The 18922-nt window shown below is 46.0% G+C and overlaps 1 protein-coding gene and 1 long non-coding RNA gene across 8 annotated transcripts in view; one reads left to right on the top strand and one right to left on the bottom strand.

The window, feature by feature from the left end:
• Positions 1 to 2321: 2321 nt before the first annotated feature.
• On the bottom strand, positions 2322 to 3901 carry LOC126506088 (uncharacterized). The gene is made up of 2 exons (XR_007593102.1): positions 3775 to 3901; positions 2322 to 3405 (listed from the first exon to the last, which is right to left on the bottom strand). It is a non-coding gene; the product is annotated as an uncharacterized lncRNA (long non-coding RNA).
• Positions 3902 to 4837: 936 nt separating this feature from the next.
• Foxp1 (forkhead box P1) overlaps positions 4838 to 18922 on the top strand; it is a 622100-nt gene continuing 608015 nt past the window's right edge. For 5 of the 7 annotated variants that reach the window (XM_050149375.1, XM_050149373.1, XM_050149374.1 and 2 more), the window contains exon 1: positions 6691 to 7013. The gene's annotated coding sequence lies outside the window, so the exon portion shown is untranslated. Of the gene's footprint in view, positions 5087 to 6690; positions 7014 to 18922 lie in introns of those variants that run through there. The other 2 variants (XM_050149366.1, XM_050149370.1) reach the window with 2 other exon arrangements.

The raw sequence follows: 18922 nt of genomic DNA, 5'->3' as shown, positions 1-18922 counted from the left end.
GAATTGTGCTTCTGAGATAGTGAGGAATACAAGTCTTTTGTGAGGGTCTAGGGACATAGTTTAGTTGGTTAGCTGTGCAAACATGAAGACCTGAGTCTGATTCCCAGAACACGTATTTTTTTTTCTTAAATTTCACCACTTGGGAGGCAGAGGCAGGCGGATCTCTGAGTGTGAGGCCAGCCTGATCTCCAGAATGAGTTCCAGGCCAGCCAAGGCTTTACAGAGAATTCCTGTCGTGAAAAATCAAAGAGCCAGGGCTAGGACTGGGGAGATCACTCAGTGCTTTCTTGACAAGACTAAGTCCCTGAACTCGGATTTCCAATGGCCACATAAAAGCTGCCCGTAGCTGCCCATGCCTGTCATCCCGGCATAGAGGGCAGAGACAGGGGGATCTAGAGAGCTGGTGAGATGGCCACCCCAACTGAAGCAGAGGCAAGGGTTGGGGGTGAAGTTGGGTCTCTGATTCAATGAGAGAATATTTCAAGGCAGTAAGGCAGTTAGAGGAAGACAACCAACTCTGGCTTCCACATGAATGAGAATGAGCCTGTCCATTCACATACACAGATTCATATATGCACTCCCCCAAGCTGAGTATCATGCTATAATCTCACCACTGGGGAGGTGGAGACAGATGGATACCTGGGGCTCACTGGCCAGCTAACCTAGCCTATGTGGTGATAGGAAGACCAAGGAGAGATCTCACTTCAAAAACCAAGGTGGATTGCTTCTGAAGGACAGACTGACCTCTAGCCTCTGCATGCATGTACACACACACACACACACACACAGAGAGAGAGAGAGAGAGAGAGAGAGAGAGAGAGAGAGAGAGAGAGAGAGAGAGAGACTGGCTGGCATCCCCTATGTGGGACACCAGAGGAGGCAGCACTACTGTGACCAGATGAAAAGCTGAGCCTATCCAGTTAGTTGTAGGGAAACTCCGTGCAACAGGGCTCATCACATTCCCTGACTCACTTTCCTGGGCTCTGAACTTGTCTCTCTTTGCCGAGTAATGTTGTATATGGTAAAACGAGACCCCTCCTGCTGGTGGTGTATAGGGAATGACAGGGATACCAAGGCACAGATTGTGGCTCCTCTCTGTTCACTTCCGGTGAAGCACATGCTGGTCACCAACCAGTTTCATCTTGGAAGGAAACAGTTTTAGCCTTCAGAGAACAGGCCACACATGCCTCACCTCCCTGTTTACCCACACTCAGAGAAAGGGCGAGAGGGAGGCTAGACCTGAACGTGACTCACTGTGACCTCAGTTTCTCCACCATCTGTAAAGGGATATCGAGGGTGGGGTTTTGTGGGGGATCAGGACATCTGCTTACTATACAATTTGTACCTTTGTTAGGCAGGACTGTGAAACAGAAAGACAAGATGTGGTGCCTGGCTTCTAACCCTACCCAGACCACTGTTAGTGATTTGGCCTTGGAGAATGGCTTCCGTGCCCTAGCCTGACCTTGCCACCTGCAGTTGGTGGTGCTGGGACTACACAGCCTTTTCCCACTGTGGGAGTGCTACCATCAGCTTGCATAGCGTATTGACAACCACATTCCCTTCCAGTCGCTAGGCCATCCTTCAAATTGTCAAAAGGGGTGGGGCTGGATTTTCAGTGATGACAGCTGAACACTCTTGTCAGGGATTTTCTTTTGAAGTTCACTTTTTTAATTTTTCTTTTGAAACGCTTACAAAGAGCATTCGGTGACTTTCTTTCCACTGTGCTTATATTTAACTTAGGGGGGAAGAGATAAAGGTTTCCCACACAATGTAACAGAAAAAAAAAAAGAAACAGTTAAAGTAAATGAAAATATTGATGACAATTGGCGTCCTAGCTGCACTCCTGTGAATGAAGTATATTATTCGAGAGCTATAACAAACTCAGGAATGTACAAACACTAAATTGTGTGATTCTGGTTTTTTTTTTTTTTTTAGCTGTAAACTTCCCAGAGCATTCAGCATCTCCTTTGGGACAAATGTCCAGGCTCCTCCCTTTTTCCCAACTGTGCATATGTGTGCATTGACACAGTATTTGGAGAATGAATTTCATGTTTGGTTTCACAGTATGTGGCAGGGCAGGGACACATACTGGTCCCTCTAGGGAAGCACTGACTTTGGTTAATTTTAATTAGCTAATTGTGCACCCCCCCCCCACTACTGAATACATAAGGAAATGAGGACAAGCACCCTTGACTTGGTGTAATTAAAACTACAGTGATGTCAGCAGCAGGTCTAAAAAGGGATTTCTATTTGTTTTATCACCAAAAGGTGGCGTCCTACCCCCATGCCCTTTATTTAAAAGAAAAATCAACACACACACACAAAATCCTTCTTCCTTTAATTTGACAAAAAGAAACTTTCAGTTGATTACTGATAAAGAAATTAGAAACCTGTTTCCTGTGAAGGCAACGTGGCAGTATTCAAAGTGGACAGTAAGTTAAGACATAGTCAAGTGTTTCTTTAATGTTAACCAAATGGGCGTGGGGTTCTCCAATAAGCCTGCACATCAGACGGTATCATATCCCCAAACAGTGCCATATATTATGGGATTTACAGCCAGGATATCCTTTTGTCTGCAAAATGTGTTGTCAGTCTGTCTTTAGCCTCTTCTTGTAAGTGAAGGCAGAATTTAAAGGCAGTTAAAATTCAGACCAAGATCAGCAGCAAGCTAAGGATTTCATTGTTGGTACAGTTGTAATTGGAAAAAAAAAAAAAGGCCCTACGAAAACAATACAAACCATGGCTGCGTCTGATAAACAAGATCACAGTAGGAATTCTTCTTTATGGACTACGCACAGAGATGTCCTATTTCCCTGCAGTTCCAATTGTACAACCAGCTACATACCATACATAAGTTATATTTGGCAGGACCATCACAGAAATTAAGAACAGTGTTTCCCCCCACAGATTCCTGTTTAACTCCACGTGAATTCCAAATATGGACTTTCCAGCGGTGTCCACGGTTTTGTGAGACTATCAACTAACTTGTCACAAACAGTTTAGATCACAGTCTAGGCCATCACAAGCATTCGATAAATATTACATGTTATTACTGTCTGCAGTGGCCTGTGAGAGTCTGGAAGACAAGAACTTACTATACATGTATATTTTAAAGTATGGTCCGGAATATTACAGAACATGTACTAATGACCTAACAAAGAAAACATGGACCCTTAACAGAACACAAAATATGCTTCACATATATAGTTTCTAATGGGGTGGCCAGTCTTGTCTGTTTGGCATGAACTGTTTTACAGCATGAATTCCAGCAGGCTCCGTTACTCAGTACACACTGCTTCTCTCTGGCGATATCAGTGAATGGTTTTGTTGCTAATTATTTAATTTCCAAACGTAGGATATAAATTTAAATGGTAGTCTCACCTCTTTCCAGCTTCGATCTAAATTCTGCAAATGAAAATTTAATATTTGTCAAAAGTCTTTATCCAAGACAGCCTATTATAACTGAGTCGAGGTGTTATTTACATGTGTTAGCCTCGGGATGCAGAAGGCAGTAATCATGCCTAGCTCCTTAAGTGCTTTGGGGGAACCCCAAAATAATTTCTGTTCACTAGAAGCCACAAAGGTCCGGTTTCAAAGTCCTGTGCTGGAAATGAGAAATCAGCTTCCCTGCCTATTTATGTTGATAAAAGTGCTTTTTGTCTTATGCATTTTTATTTATATTTCAAAAACATTTCTTTTGGGCTCGTTGGATACTTATTTAAATTCACAGAACTCAACCAAACTTCAGAACAGCAAGAAGAAAAAAAATCTCACCTTCCCACCTTTCCAAAGAATTGCACAAAGCTTTTTCCTCACGTGACTGATGTTGGAGAGAGCAGGTAATTTGTGTTAAACAAGTGATTGACATGCTAGCCCCCGGGTGTTTTCCTAAGAGGAGCCGAGGCGAAAACACAATTCTCCCCGCAGCCACTTGCCCCCCCCTCCCTAAGTGGACCCGGCGACAGGGACAACATTCCTGCAGAGGCTGACAAGGCCTGAGGGAGTAAGTTCTTGCTCTCACCACTCTCTCCCGATTCCGTGATGCAGGGGAAAATCCCCCTGGCTGGAGGGGTTTCTGTTTCCTCGCAATCAGGGGTTTGTCCTTCAGCTGAACTTTCACCTTCCGAACTCGCCTGCTTTCATTGGACAAAGTGCAGAAAGAGAGGGGAGAGACCGAGGGAGGACCCAAGAGCAGGCGCGGGGCTGGAACGCCGCCCCTGACGCCCTCCGCTCCAACTGTCACCCAGGCGAAGCACTTTCACTTTTAACTGGAGGAAACTCCATCCCCGCCTGTCCTCTTCTCTCCAGGATTTTTTAGCTCAGAACCGGGCTAATCGTCTCTCAGTGTCCCTAGCTGCTGACACTCCTTCACTCCATTTCCCTGGGTCCGAATGGGTCCCTCTCCCCCTCTTCTAAGGGGACCCCTTCTACCTCAGGCCCCTCATTTTCCAGTTTTTTCATCCAGTCTCCTTTTGCCTGGGATCTGTTGTGGCGTTCCCGTCCAGGGTTTCGGGGCTCTGTCTTCCTCCCTTCTTCCCCTCCCATGTCCCTCACTTGGCAATTGCGATTTTTTTTTTCTTCTGCGAGCCCTGTTGTTTACCCAGCAGGTGGATGTGACGTCAGGGACGCACAACAGCAAAAAATAACAACATCTCCCTCCGCGACGCGATGGCCTCTCGCCCGCGCCTTATTTATTTATTTGTTCCGGGATGCGGGGGGAGGGGGCAGGCAACCCAAGGGCGCCGCATCGAGGTGTAGATCGCTCTCGGGGGGTCGCGGGGGCCTCGAGGGCGTGCATGGAGAGGCTTGGGCCCAGCGAGGGGCAGGGGCGGGTTGGGGGGCGCCTCGCGGCTGCAACGCTGGCGCGGCTCGGGAAGGAGTCCCAAGCGGAGGAATCTATTGTTATTTATTGTGTGGCAGCTGCACGCTGTGCTCGCGGCCCGGCCCTCGCCCGCGAGTGCGTGTGTGTGCGCGCGTGTGCGCGGGTGAGTGTGTGAGCGGGGGGCGCGCGCGGGCGGGAGTGGGCGCGCGCGGGGAAAGGCCCCCGAAAACACCTTAGTTTGCACCGAGAGACCATTTGCCGCGGGTGAGTTCGTATTTTTCCATTTCTGCTCCACTTTTTTTTCCCAAGCCGCCTCCTGTCTTGTTTCCGCCACTTTAAACAACAACAACAACAACCAGCACAAAAAAAAGAGAGCAAAAGAAAAAAAAAAAGAAAAAGAAAAAATTCCTACTTTTCACCTCCAGGCTCCACGTGCATCTCCCCCAACCCTCTTGTTCTCGACTCGCTCCCGAGTCGGGGCCCAGGCTCTGCGTGGGTGGGGGCCGCACTGGGCACCGGGCTGGAGGAAGCGCGGGAGGCGCCCGCACCCTTGGATTCATTTGCATAAGTCACCGTGGGGTGTGATGGTGGCCGCACGGATGAGCTCGCCTCCCCCTTGGCCCCTCGCGCCTCTGCGCTCGCTCACACCCGCTCGGGCAGAGCGATCAATAAGCCCAGGCCGCCTGTCGCAACTTTGAGTGCCCAGCGTCAGCGTTTGGTGGCCGCCTGGTGCGAGTAGCCCCGACCCGGCCGCGGTTGGCGGGGGTGTGCGGCATCCTTTACGGAGCTCAAAGTTTGAACTTGGAGCAAACTTTTCCCCTGCTATCCAAGGGTGGCGTGCCCCTTCTGTACCCTGGGCTGCCCGGCGAACGGTGGAGGGCTTAGCAGGGACGCCTGCGCCCTGGGCCCGGTGCTTGGCGACATCCCTGTAGCCACGCGTGTTTTGGTCCGAACTCAGCGGTGTGGACGCTCTCTAGCTAACCCCTGGGAGCCTGGAAAACTCATACACACACACCCGCGCACCCTCTGCCAGACACGCACCCCACGCGCGTTCGGCCCCCGCTTGTCAGAAACAGCGTCCGCGCCAGCCGTAGCCGGATCGCGGGTGGGCATGGGGACAGGGCACGCCTCGAGGACTCTCGACGCCCGTACCCTGGACCCCCCGCCACCAAACACTTTCGCTTCTGACTCCGGCGCCTCTTAAGCTCAGGGATCTGTCCTGCGACACGCGCGTGCCACCGCGTCCCTCCGGCCCTGTCCCAGCCACCGATGGCTCTCCATTTCTCGCCTGCGCGCAGCTTTCCTCCTGTGCTCTCGGCACTCGGTTCCTGTCCCTCGGAGACGTCTCTCTGGAGCCGAAGAGACGAGGCAGCGCGCGCTTCGGGTGGGGACCGAGGCGGTGGCGGTGGCGCCGGGAGCCAAGGAGTTTGCCAGCTGCCGCAGGGTCGTGGTCATCTGCTGCCTCCGCCTCCCCTCGCCCCCCCCCCCCCCCCGCCTCCCGCCCCCCCGCCCCCAGTCGCACTCGGAAACTTTGATTCCTTGTCCCCCTCCCCACCTGTTGTGAGCTCCGCCTCAGTCCCCGGAGACTGGCGGTGACACACACGGGCGCCAGGGAGCTCCTCGCCCAGAAACAAAGTCGCATGCCCCCCTCCCCCGTGTTTGCTTGGAAATTGCTGCCTGCAGCACCCCCATTCCCGCGCAGCTCCCGCCCCCTGGGAGCCTAAGGACTAAATAAACAGTTGTAACTCCAAACCTTGCGCCTGCCATAGCAGCCCTATCCCACCCCTTTCCCCGGTCCTGCCCCTCCTTTTTTGTTGTTGCAACTTTGTAAGATCCCGGGAAGGTGCTGAGACTAAGGCTCAGGCCGCGCTCCGGGTCTCCGGATCCCTGCCGGGATTCCCTGCGGCGCATCCTCCTCCCTAGTCCTGCGCTCGGGGGTCTTCTCCGTCCCGTAGCCACCTCTATCTTTGGTCCTGGCCCCTTCCGCCTAATCACCTAGTACCCTTGGATCTCCCCCCCACCCCCAAACCTTCACGGAAGGAAGACTTGCTCAGGGTCGTCCCGGTCTCTTGTCGATCGCAGACCCCGAAAGTTTGCCCCAGGAGGACGGCCGCGCAGCGGGCGAACGGGCGAGGGGCAGGCGGCGCAGAGGAGCGTGGAGCTGCCGGCGCCTCCTCCCCGGACTCAGTGGGTAAGTCGAGGCGGCGGTGGCAGGCGCGCGGGCGGGGGGGGGGGGGGGAAGCCAGAGCTCTGTACCAGCCCGCCTGGGCAACAAGATCGCTGTGACCAGGCGCGGGGAGCCGGGAATGTGCCCATTAGGCTGGTAGGTGCTAGCAAATACTGGACCTGCTTTCTCCTTTTTTCTTACTTTCTTCCCTAAATCCAAAAATCTGGAGATCAAAGTTAACGTGGAATGTGAAGTGTAAGATGTGGTGACATCCCTTGCTCTCCTTCTCAGCTCGCTCCCCCCTTATAACTATTAATTATTTCCAAGCCATTGTGTCCAATACCCTAGCTGGACTGATTTCAGAGTGTATTGATTTAGGCTAGGCTCATCCTACGCTTTCATCTTAATTCATTTTCTTATAGCTTGACTAGAGGACCCAAAATGAAACTTCTTTCTTCTTTTTTTTCTCCCCCTCCCCCAGCCCCTTCATTTGGGTGTTTTAAGTAGAATAATGAAATTAATATGAACATTTCATTTGAGCTTATTAAGCTCACTGCTGAGGGCCCAGGGTTGCTCTCACGGCAGGCTCCAGGTATTTTCCAAGTTCAGATTTCTTATTTTGTCTCTGCTCTTTAAGGCAGAAAGCTGCGGGAACGGTTCGGATTCTGGTTGACGAGTCTGCCGGTTGAAGCCCTTATGCACTTCACCTTCTTTGGGCCATAGCCTGGAAGAACTTGCAAAATAGCTGAACTGAGAAAATCACCCAAGGATATCTAAGGAATTTTTTTCTGTTCCTGAAAATGTTTTGAAGGATCTTAATTTTTACCTTCCTTGCTCTCTTATTTTCCACAGTGAGAATGAGTTTTTGGGCTAGCGTGATGAGGATTTGATAAGGGCTAGTGAGATTTGAGGTGATTTCTAGCTAGGGGTTGCTTGCTTAATGGAGGCAACTGAGTCTTTGCTAATTTCTATTTCAGGTCATTTTCAAGAATTCCATTCTGGTTTTGATTTTGAATTACCTATTTCTTTTGAGTCTGGAAAAAGGAAAAAAAAAGCTGGGCTCATATTTGAAAAATATTGAAATGGGTTTGCCCCCTCCGTTCTTTCAGATGTCTCATAATTAAAGAGTATTAAAAGTATAAATGAAATTCAACCACTTACCATTCAAAGTGTCAACTAAAATTTTACTGCAAAGGGGAAGAGGTTCAGCATCTTCCTAGTGGCTGCAGCTCCTCTACTCCCCCCATTTTGGATTAGTCATTGTACGGGGAGAACGCACTTTCCCCCCTTTCTTCTTCTTCTCTCTTTCTGTCTCTCTCTCTCTCTCTCTCTCTCTCTCTCTCTCTCTCTCTCTCTCTCTCTTTGAAAAGTAAAGTAAACAGCCTCCAACTGCTGAACCTTGACAACCCAAATTAAGGAAGCAGGGGAGATCAAACAGGGCTGCTGCTGGGCTGTTGTCAGGGTCTGCTGTAAGGGAGAACCCAGAAAGGCTCTATGTTCACTTATGCAGAAATGGACCATTGCAATTGCTTATCTTTATTGTGCAAGTGAAGCCTCACTTGGAAGGAAATACCCAGCCTCTGGTCTGTATTTGAGTTCCTATGGATGCTAAATTGCTAAACAAGTTACTATTTTGTAATACATTTCTTTTTTTAGGAGAGTGCACGCCCAAAAGGTATCCAAAAAGAATATTAAGTCATCTCAATTCTGTCTTGCTGGCTAACCAGAACCTCACCGTGGAACTCTTTTTTACCAACATTAGACTCCCACACCAGTTAGATAACATTTTCTCACATCCAGCTTAGAAGCTTTGCCTTCTCAGGGAAGCCAGGGTTTTATATGTGAGGGTTTAAATCTGCTGTGTAGTTAAAAACAAAAAAAGAAGAAACCCAAGTGATGAAGCCCACTCTTGGAATTTAAAAAGAGGATAGCCTTCTCTAGATTACACATGACCTCTTTTTTTTTTTTCTTCTTTGATTGACATTCAGTATGACCAGCTGCTACTTTATTTCGGTTCTTTGTAACTTGGCCTCCCTTGTTGTCTAGGAAATTTTACCTACTTTACATTTTTAAGGAGAGTCGCAACAGTAATCACTTTTAGCATTTTATTTTCACAGGTTTATCCAAGTTAAACAAATGAACTATCAACTATTCAAAGTTACTGTGTCAAATGAAAGGGTTTACATTGCTGGAGATGTCTTCAAGATACTATGTTTATATTTAAATGCTGAAGTGTAAACTATGTAACACTTTTTTCCAGTTACAAACTATCTCCAAATTAAATGTCATCTTTAATTAAGTAGAACAAAGTAGGAAATAGGATAAGTAAACACACACAAAGAATAAAAAATCTTTGTCATTTAAGGCTTATATTTTTAATTAACTAGTGCCTGTCACATAGTGACTACTTTGGTTTTTTTTTTTTTTTGTATTTTTTAATAAGCTAGAGTTTCATAACCATGGTCCACAACATGTTTCAAAGTCTGGCCCTTTTATTGGGTATACCTTTATTGTACAATTAGGCAATGTGGGTTAAACATACACATGAATGCTGTTGGGCAATTTTCAGCAGTATATCATGTTTTTAAAAAGCTGTAAATATTTTCTAGTAAGATCATTTGCACCAACAATAGCAGAAGTTAATTGAGTTAATATTGGGCCTAAGCATTTTTATTTTCCCTGTGACTAAGGTTTTCCTTGCTTCTCTCCAGACCCTTGACTTTGTCCATTTGCATTCTTAGGCTCTGTGGAAGGGTGTTGTGTTTGTAGCAGTTGTTGAAATGAACAGAAGAACTGGGCTATTTCCCAAACAAATATATTTTACTACAGCATGACCAGTACCAGAATTATGAAATAGAAGGGAGGGGATAGCACATTTAACAGCCTCTTTCGAGTCCAGCTTCCTCTTTGCAGCCACTCTTTTTGTATGCATTTTAATTTGGTTTTCACATTTTCTTGAAACTCAAGCTTAATCTTGTGCATTATTTTTCCACCTCTATTTCTCTCTCTCTCTCTCTCTCTCTCTCTCTCTCTCTCTCTCTCTCTCTCTCTCTCTCTCTCTCNCTCTCTCTCTCTCTCTCTCTCTCTCTCTCTCTCTCTCTCTCTCTCTCTCTCTCTCTCTTACACACACACACACACCCCACAGTGTATTCTGACAAGTTGAGGTGCTAGAGGTCTGATCTTATTTCAGTGGCTATAGCAAGAGTATTTAAAGGGGATAGCCAGAGTTTTGCCTTTTAAAAATAATTTTAGGGACACGTTAATCAAATTTCAATAGATTTCAGACTGACAGAAAATAGTATAAATTTTGTTTATGATTTGGTTACTTTAAGGCACTTACATTAAAGAAACTCATTTAACCCCTGAGTGCAGAGCATTAAGTAGGGAGGGGAGCTCTGCAGAGGCCTCCGGCTGCCCTTTGCTCTCTTGATAATCTTAAATTACTACAATTTAATTGCAACTTCAAGGAATCAAGTATGGGCTGTTTCTGCAGGTTTCAGAAAGGGTTTCCAGAGCTTAGCTTCGTTTACACAGGTGCTATTTTTATTTAAAACATTTTTTTCCTGATACTTTTTCCTTCTATTCTTATCCTGTTAGATATAATAACCCCTCTGTACATTTCAGTGAAGGCCGTTTTTGCTAAGTAAGCAATACTGGCCATTGTCTTAAAGCATGTTTTAAAATCTATAATATAAATAAAAGCCCTGAGCAGGGAATTGGTTACCTAAAGAAAATAAACCCCAGAAAGGCACTTAAGGCCTGAACAGGTGAATCTATACATGAGGTTTTGTATATACATTTATTATTTGCAGAGATTTTTTTTCCCCAGTAAATCCTACCAGGTGATCAAACACTGAGCTTGTAAGAGAATCCAGCCAGAAAGGTTTGCATGTTTTTTAAATGCTCATCCCCTCGACTTGTTACCTTCATCTGCAGGCCACTCAGCCAGCCACAGGCCAGACACGGTATGCAAGGGGCCGTCTTCAACTGGATTTCGAAAATTACTTCTCTTGTCTGACACTTGGATGAATTAAAATTGGAGATGCCAAAAAGCTGGTGCAGCAGCAGACTGTGAGAGGAGAGGACTTCTTAAAATAGGGGCCAACCTGGCCAAATTAGGATGCGTCCCGCAGGCCAGTTAACCCTTCCCTCCCTCAGAAATTCTTTATCTCAGTGTGCATATGACCACAGGGTTAATGGAGGGAAAACAGATTTGGCTTGTGTCCCCAACCTCAAAATAAACGTAAGGAGCATTTGATTTTAAGAAATGCTTTGCTTCTGCTCCCTCCCGTGATGTGCTTGCTCAGTGGGCTCCAGCCTGGTGTTCTGCAGAGAGGCAGTACATGGAGGTCAAGTGCATGGCAGTTAGGAAAGACAATTAGACAGCTTCTTTGTTTCTTTAGTAAATTATTCTTATTAATTACTGTCAGTTAGTGGGAAGGCATTTCTCAAACCTTGTGTAGAAGGCAGCGCCCATTCATGAGAAGGTGCTGGCCACTGTTCTTTTCTCCGCTTGTACTCACGTGAGGTATGTCAGCCAAGGCTGGCTTGTAACCTTCTCTCTGGGGCTTGCTTTGCTTTCTGCCATCCCCTGACACCCATTTTCAGTGTATGCTCTCCTCTTGAACACAACAAGTGCTTCTTTGGTTGTTAGTGTGTGGTTCTGAACGTGAAGGAAGTATTTCTCAGGCAGCCACGAGAAGGAAGAACATGCAAGGAAAAGCCTGGCACCTGAACAGGTGCAAGGGTCTTTTCCTCTGTTTTAAAAAAGCCTGGTGTGGGCACTGAGGGAGGCTGATTTCACCTGGTGCAGTTTACAGTGATGCTGTCGTAATTTAAGGCTCTGGGGTGAGCATAGGGCACTGGGGGCTTTCTGTTGGCTTGATCCTGCTCTTCCAAGCCACTCAGTTGTTGGGCTAAATTAGTTTCCTCAATCCCAGTACTTAAAGTAACGAAATCGTAAACAAAATTTATATTAGATCCTGACAACTAATAATCTATTTAAATTACATTAAAGTATCTGGGCAAAATTTTAATTAAAGACCGAAGTACTGTCAAGCCCTGTAAATATCCTGACAGGTCTACTCAAATGGAACTGATACCGTGAAATATTTACATATGTCTAGTGTGTTCGGAGCATCTCAGCAGTGCCTGTCCTGAGCTAATTGCACTTTCTTTCCAGATCACAGTTTTAATAAAATAGTTTTTTAAGGAATATGAATATACACACAGTCGTGCTCCAGGGTTCTGTTTACTACTCCAGTCTTTCTTTGCATCTTTCTGTGATGAGTTTATTTTCTCATAGTGCTGCTAACTCAGTAGCTGAGGTGGGGGGGGGCGCTGATTGGAAAGCGTGCCCTCCTGCAGTTTGAAGATGTTAAAGATGGGCGTGCCTTTTGTAGTAGCCAACCAGAAAATGAGAACATGTCACTGATGGGTCCCTGTGTATATTTTAGAGTAGATTCTCTTAGTTTAAAACGGGGATTTTCTTCTGAATTTTTTTGTTTGGATACATGTTTGTCTATTACCCACAAGTCAGGAGTACAGTGACATTTCATCTGGTTCTCTGATTTTTGCTAATCTCAGGATTTGCTTGATGACTAGGATTCTGGGTTGTATTTCCAGCATCAAACTTAGTGTGAATTCCCAAGATGTCTTCTCTCTCACACATCCATTCCAGCCTTTGCCTTTCTGTGTTTTCAGGCGCCTGCCTGTGAGTTAGGTGAGGGAGGGCTGCCTCTGAGCTTAGAACTTCAGCATCAGGGGCTTGCTTTGCTGCTTCAGGTCAGTGAGTGGGCTATCTAGAGGGGTGTTTTGCTGGAGCTCTGCCTTCCCTCCAGGTGAACACAGGGATCCAGGTAGATGCTCTTGTTAGAGATAGGGAGATCTGAGGAAGTCCTAATCTGGATGTTTCAAAGTGAGGTCCTCTGCACACCCACGTTGGGGGTGAGGCATGAATGAACGAGGATGAATTTAAGAATGCAGATGGATAGGGTGGTTGTTAAAATACACATTCTTGAATTGTAACTCTTAGTGTGTGTATGTGTGCACTTGTGCACCAGTGTGCACCGAGACACAGAAGGCTAAGTAGTCTGCTCTGGCTATCACTTTCTGCCTAGTTTCCTTGTGATAGGGTTTCTTCCTGACCCTGGAGTTGGCTGTTTTTCAGGTAGGCTGCCTGGGCAGCAAGCTCCAGGGTGTCTCTGTGTCTTCCCCTATCACAGAGCTAGAGTTACAGGTGTACCAGCCAGTCCTGGCTTTTACCTGGGTACTGGATCTTAACTCAGGTCCTCATACTTATGTAGCAAGCATTCTTGGCCTCTAGCCGTTGGCTCAACCTTCGACTCCAAATTTTTGGTGACCAACAAGTACAGTATACTTACAATAAAATTTCTTCTGTAGTTCTGATGTCCACAGAACTGAGACACAGGGTCCTCAGTGGTTGCTGTCATTGGAGGCAGGCAGTGACACCTCCCTTGCTGAGTGATGTTGGCCATTTTTATTTATATTACTTTGAGGCCTGGTCCTATGTTATTTTTTTTTATTATTATTTGAGTTTGTATTTAGAGTGAAAAGTCAGTTGTTTTTAACCAAACATGAATATTTGAGTCTCAACAGAGCTGTAGTTCAAACGCAAAGATTGGCACAGAGCGGGCCTATCACATCTGGGGCAGGGCCAGGCTTTGTGCTCGAGGAGAGCATCCTCAGAAGTCTCAGCTGCAGAAGACAAGAAGAGAAGAAAGCTGGCTGCCTTGGTGCTCAGGGTCACACAGTGCCTGCAGCTACCCGGCGGCGGCGGGAGAATTTGTGTTGCTGGGCCACCGGGAGACCTTAGCAAAGGAAGGCAACTTTTCTTTCCCGAGCCAAGCTCAGAAACATGGCTTGGTGACACACAGGCCACACAAGAGTCTTAGGAACATTCTGGAGCATCATTACCTTCTACCAAGTGTCTGATACTTTCCTTTGTGATTGGTCTCCTGTGTGATTGCTGGGTGGTGTGGTCACCGATGGCTGCTAGTTCCTATCAAATGGCATTCTGGAATTTCCTCTTTTCTCTTATTATTCCATTTTGATGTCAAAATCTAAGCGGTCTACTCCTTGGATGAACCTGCTGGCACAAGTGTGTGAGTTCTCTAAGCATGCTGAGAGATTCTCTGTGTATGTGATGGGGCATGCACAGATACTGATAGAAAAAGCCTAGCCAAGGATGCCACACAAATAAAGAAGCAAAATCCTGACAAGAATGCCTTTTCTAAGATTAGGAGATAAAGGAAGATGAAGCCTTGAGGAGCTGGTTTATATATCCAGATCTTTAGCTGAAGGTCTCCCTACTCAGATCAAAGAGTTACCTAAATGAAAGTCATCCTGACATTCGGGTGGGTGGAGGTGGGGTCTGTGTTTGTAATGGAAGTTACCCAAATCCCTCTCACTGTTTTTCTAATTTGCATTTTAATCCTGGGTGTGGCCTCATTTTAATAACAGCTCTTACTGTTCAGGATTTTGCAGTTAGGTTGGCACTGGGTTCTGGTACTGTTTGGGACAATTCTGTGACACAAAGTTCATTTGCTTCTGCTTAGACCTCTATGTGCTTAAAACATTTAGAGTAGGCTAAACTTCAGCGCCAGGGTGTACTCACCACTGAGTTGAGTGGCCCTTTCAAAGACCGTAATTGTGACTGGAAGGATGGAGGTGAAGTGGAAGGAGATGGGGCATGTAGCCGTACTTTGCATTGGCTGAGGAAATCCCATCTTGATGGTAACTGATGTGTCTTGCTTGTTGGAAGGATGTTAATCATTTCATTAAGAAAGGTTAAGTAATTAACTGATATTTCATTAGGGAATCAATAGCGGTCCCCTTTTAGCGATGTATTCTAGTGATTTTTGAATAGGAAGTTGTCTGTGTTTAATTACGTGGAGAGCAGCTTGTCAAGCCTTGAAAAGAAGGGGACACCGCAGCTTCAGAAACTATCAGTGTCCATGTATGATGGCAGAGGGTGTGGGAGAGAACCCGTCTATGAAAACAGTTTCTTGAATGGGCTCTTCCGGTACACCGTGCAGATTTGCTTCTATTTCGTGTGTATTCTATGGGTTTAAGAAGGGTACTGCTGCCTAAATATGTTCGTCATTTCTAAGTCATGGCTTTTGTCTCAGCGGGACGCAGGTCGACAGTAAGCACGAGGCTTTCATTTGAGTTAAGTACACTAGGAGCAAATTCTGTTCCTCCCTGCAGACGGGGGCTGCTTCTGCAACACCTCTCTGTGTTGGGTTAACTCCAGCGGTTTCTAAACATTCCACACTGGGGATGGGAGCATCCCATCCTCCACAATAGGCAGAAGTTCCCCTTTCTCTAGCACTCTTGCCTTCTGATGTCACATACGAGGACTGCCAGCGTTCCTAGCGATGGAATACTGAGCAGATCCCCAAAGAGGAGTCTCACTTCAGAGTTTTGGTTTTGTTTTGTTTTGCTTCGGAAACAGGACAGTTACTTTCACTAAAATTAGAAACTTTCTGTGGTGGAGATGACTTTCCCATAGCATCGCACTGCTGGTAAAGAATTCCTTCAGCATGAGGTAATAGCAAGTGCTTCTGAAAGCCTTGGAAATGGATTTGGTGTTGGGGCACAGGGCTTCAGGGTCTCTCCCCAGTGCCCACTTGTTGAATCTAATGGTGATGCCTTCATCCATCAGCGATGAGAATTTCAGACGAAGGAAATTAGACAGCTGTATGCTTGTAGTTTTCAGTTTGGGCTATGAAATATGTAAGGCACTAAAGGAACAAAGAAATACTTCTGCTGAGCATCATGCGTCTCTGGTCCAGCTTAGAAACACACAGTGGTTTGGTATAAAGACCGCTGGTCTCATCTGTCCTCAGTCCTCCAGAGGAGGGGCACTTTTCCCATCAGGCAGCCTTTGCCCCCACATGTATTTCTATGTTTAATATATAAGTATGCATCCCCCATAGGAAGATCTTACGTTTATGTGCAAAGGTTTATATTATAGTACCTTTGGCAATCTGGCTTTAAACAAGTGTCTAGTATAGCTAGTGAAATTCATCCATATGGGTACATGCAGCGGTAGCTGATTTCCCTTTTCCTTTCTTATTTTAGCTGTGTATGTCTTTCCTGCATGTATGTGCACCATGTGCATGCGGAAGTCAGATGAGCGGGTCATAAGAGGGAATCAGATCCCTTGGAACTAGAGTGAATGATGGCTGTGAATCACCATGTAGGTGTTAGAAATTGAATCTAGGTCCTCTGCAAGAGCAACAAGTGCTGTCCCCACCGAGCCAGCTTTCCAGCCCCTGGTTCTCTTTTTCTATGTGACCCATTTGCAGTGCTGAATTTGAATCTCGTTACGTTTGAACCCAACACCTTGCAGCCTAAAATTTGGACTAATTGTGTGAAGCCTTCAGTCCTGACTTCAATTCTGTGATTTGCTTATTTGCATGTACTTTCAGAGGAAAATAACCTTAAATAATCCCAACCATTTATCAGGGAGTTTGATTAAAAATAATCTTTCAGGTGGCCGATCTCTTCTATTAAGGGATGAGGGGAAAAAATAAGCATTCATTTGAAAGAGCCTGGCCATTTCCTCATTTGTATTTAAAGAGTTGGCTTAGAACTTAACAGTTGCATATGCAGGGTAGTGAGTTAAAGAGCGACGCTTAATTACCAGGCTCTTTATACTTCTCTATCCTGGGTATGATGTAGCACCTTGTTCTTCGGTGGAGAAAGTGATTTCTGCATAATTTAAAGGGCTGGCATCTTGATGGTAAGAAAGCCATATAAATAAAGATATGCTTAGATGGGAATCAGAACGTGTTTTTAAAATAGTGTGCACGTCTACTTTCAGCTCCGTTACCAAACTCTCTGCAGAAGCCATAGTTGAGGCACCGCGATTATGCTAATGACCAAGAGAATCGATGGTGCGAGGCGAGATGTCATCAGCGGTATAATCGGGGAGAGTTATCAGGGTCATTTTTTGTCGTTAAGTATTAGTGATAAATAATGCACTGTTCATTCTGAGTAGATAGAACATATTTAATTCTGATGTACAGAGTTTCAATTTCATCAGGCTCATTGCAAAGTAAAATGATAATCTTTGGTAATTTGAGAGGAAAGAGAAAAGTTGTTTGTGTCAGCAGGACTAACAGAGGCCATCTCTAAATGTTTACCTTGACAAGCCAGGGAAGGTTGCGAGAACTTTTTTTTTTCCTGGACAACTTGGTTATTTGCGCTGACATTTTATTAGAGTATCAGGTACTCAGTAAATAGCACAAATGGCAGGAGATGTTAAACAGAATAGTCTAAAGGTAGCTGATGTTTCTCTGCAGAAGGAAGGAAAATAGCGCGGAAGGGGAATGTTTGGACGGTGCTCTTGTGAAATGACGGGCATTTTTAACGGGGCCAGCAGAGCTTGTTAGCCAATAAACAACACTTTTAATTTAAGCAAAAAGTGGGCTGCTCATAGCCAAGAAGGTTGTACTTGGTAGTGGTTTCTCAGCAAGGAGTCAGACTTGTATCATGGCATCTTTAAGACTTGTGGGAAGCAGTAAGGCGAACTCCTGTGTCACTAGGATTTCTAGTAAAATTCTTCGTAGCAGACACTTGCATCTCTGAAGATGGGAGTTTGATTTGTTGCTGCATAGTTGGAGAGAGAGAGAGAGAGAGAGAGAGAGAGAGAGAGAGAGAGAGAATAAAGAGCTGTGTTTTAAAGGCTTTAAGAACGGATGATTGAAAGATGTGAGCATCTGATGGGAGCCAGCTAGGAGGACACTTCTTCCAAGGATACATTGTAACATTCTCTAGAAAGCGCAGTCCTGTCCTAGCCGGGGCCAACAAGTCCTGCTTTTCCTTGCTGATGTCCCTTGCACGGGGCCATGCTGGCTCTGTCCAGTCCTGCCATCTGCTCTTCCAGCAGTGGTCTTCCCTGCGGTAAGGCGGGCCAACTGGGTCAACCATTGTGATCTGGCAGATGTCCACTGGGAGCTAAGATCAGCCAGGCTCATTTTTATGTGTGTCCAAAGCCAAGATTTCAACTTAGTGAAAAGCCGTGGAATTTATCTCCCAAAGCGTCGCCTAAACTCTGCTTTTCCTTTCTCCAACTGCCTGTGCACAGAGATGATTGCTTAATGCTCCTAATTATGCGATCCCTCGGTATTTTTGAACACCTGTGAGCAGTTCAGATCCTGGGTGGTCACGGAGCCTGGCTCTGGCAACTGCCTCTCTTTCAGATGGGGAAATCCCAGGGAGTCTGACCATGCTTCCACGTGTGCGCACAGGATCAAAAAAGGGTGACCCTTTCTTTTGACCTTGAACTTGAGCCCTGTAGCGTATCTTTAGCCTGTGGGCTGGGGCTACTCTTACTATAAGTAAGCCAGAAATGATGTCTTGAAACTATTTGTAGCTTGTCATATCCATTATCTATATACATATCTTTAAAAGTATTTTCCTTCTCTTTTCCTTTGCCAAGTGAGCATTAAAGTTTTGTATTGGAATGAGGAGGCAAGTGGGGGCCAGTTTGTTTTTGAGCCATACAGTGTTAACGGAAGAATTTGTTGAGCTTCTCTTATGTGGGCATGAAGACTGGGGGAGGGGAGAACCTGTCAGAGCAGCAAAGGACCTCACTGATGGTCCAAGCCAGTCACATGTTTGTGACAAGGAGACTGGAGTCCAGAGAGGGGATGTGATATTGACATATATATTTATATATATGTAGCTAAGTGAAAAATATGTTTGTGTACATGGCTATACACTGTATGTACATATGGATATGGTTTTGGAAAATGTCATGGAGGTGATGTTCTGTGTGTGTGTGTGTGTGTTTGTGTGTGTGTGTGTATGTGTGTGCAAGCATGCTTGTGGAATCAGAGGTCTGTGCTGGGTAGTGGTTTTCAGGAACAATCTTTTTTTTTTTTTTTTTTTTTCAAATCTTT

This window comes from Alexandromys fortis, unplaced genomic scaffold, assembly GCF_014885135.2.
Source record: "Alexandromys fortis isolate MF-2015 unplaced genomic scaffold, M_Fortis_MF-2015_v1.1 scaffold_48, whole genome shotgun sequence".
NCBI lineage: Eukaryota > Metazoa > Chordata > Mammalia > Rodentia > Cricetidae > Alexandromys > Alexandromys fortis.
This window is presented reverse-complemented; position numbering and strand designations above follow the sequence as displayed.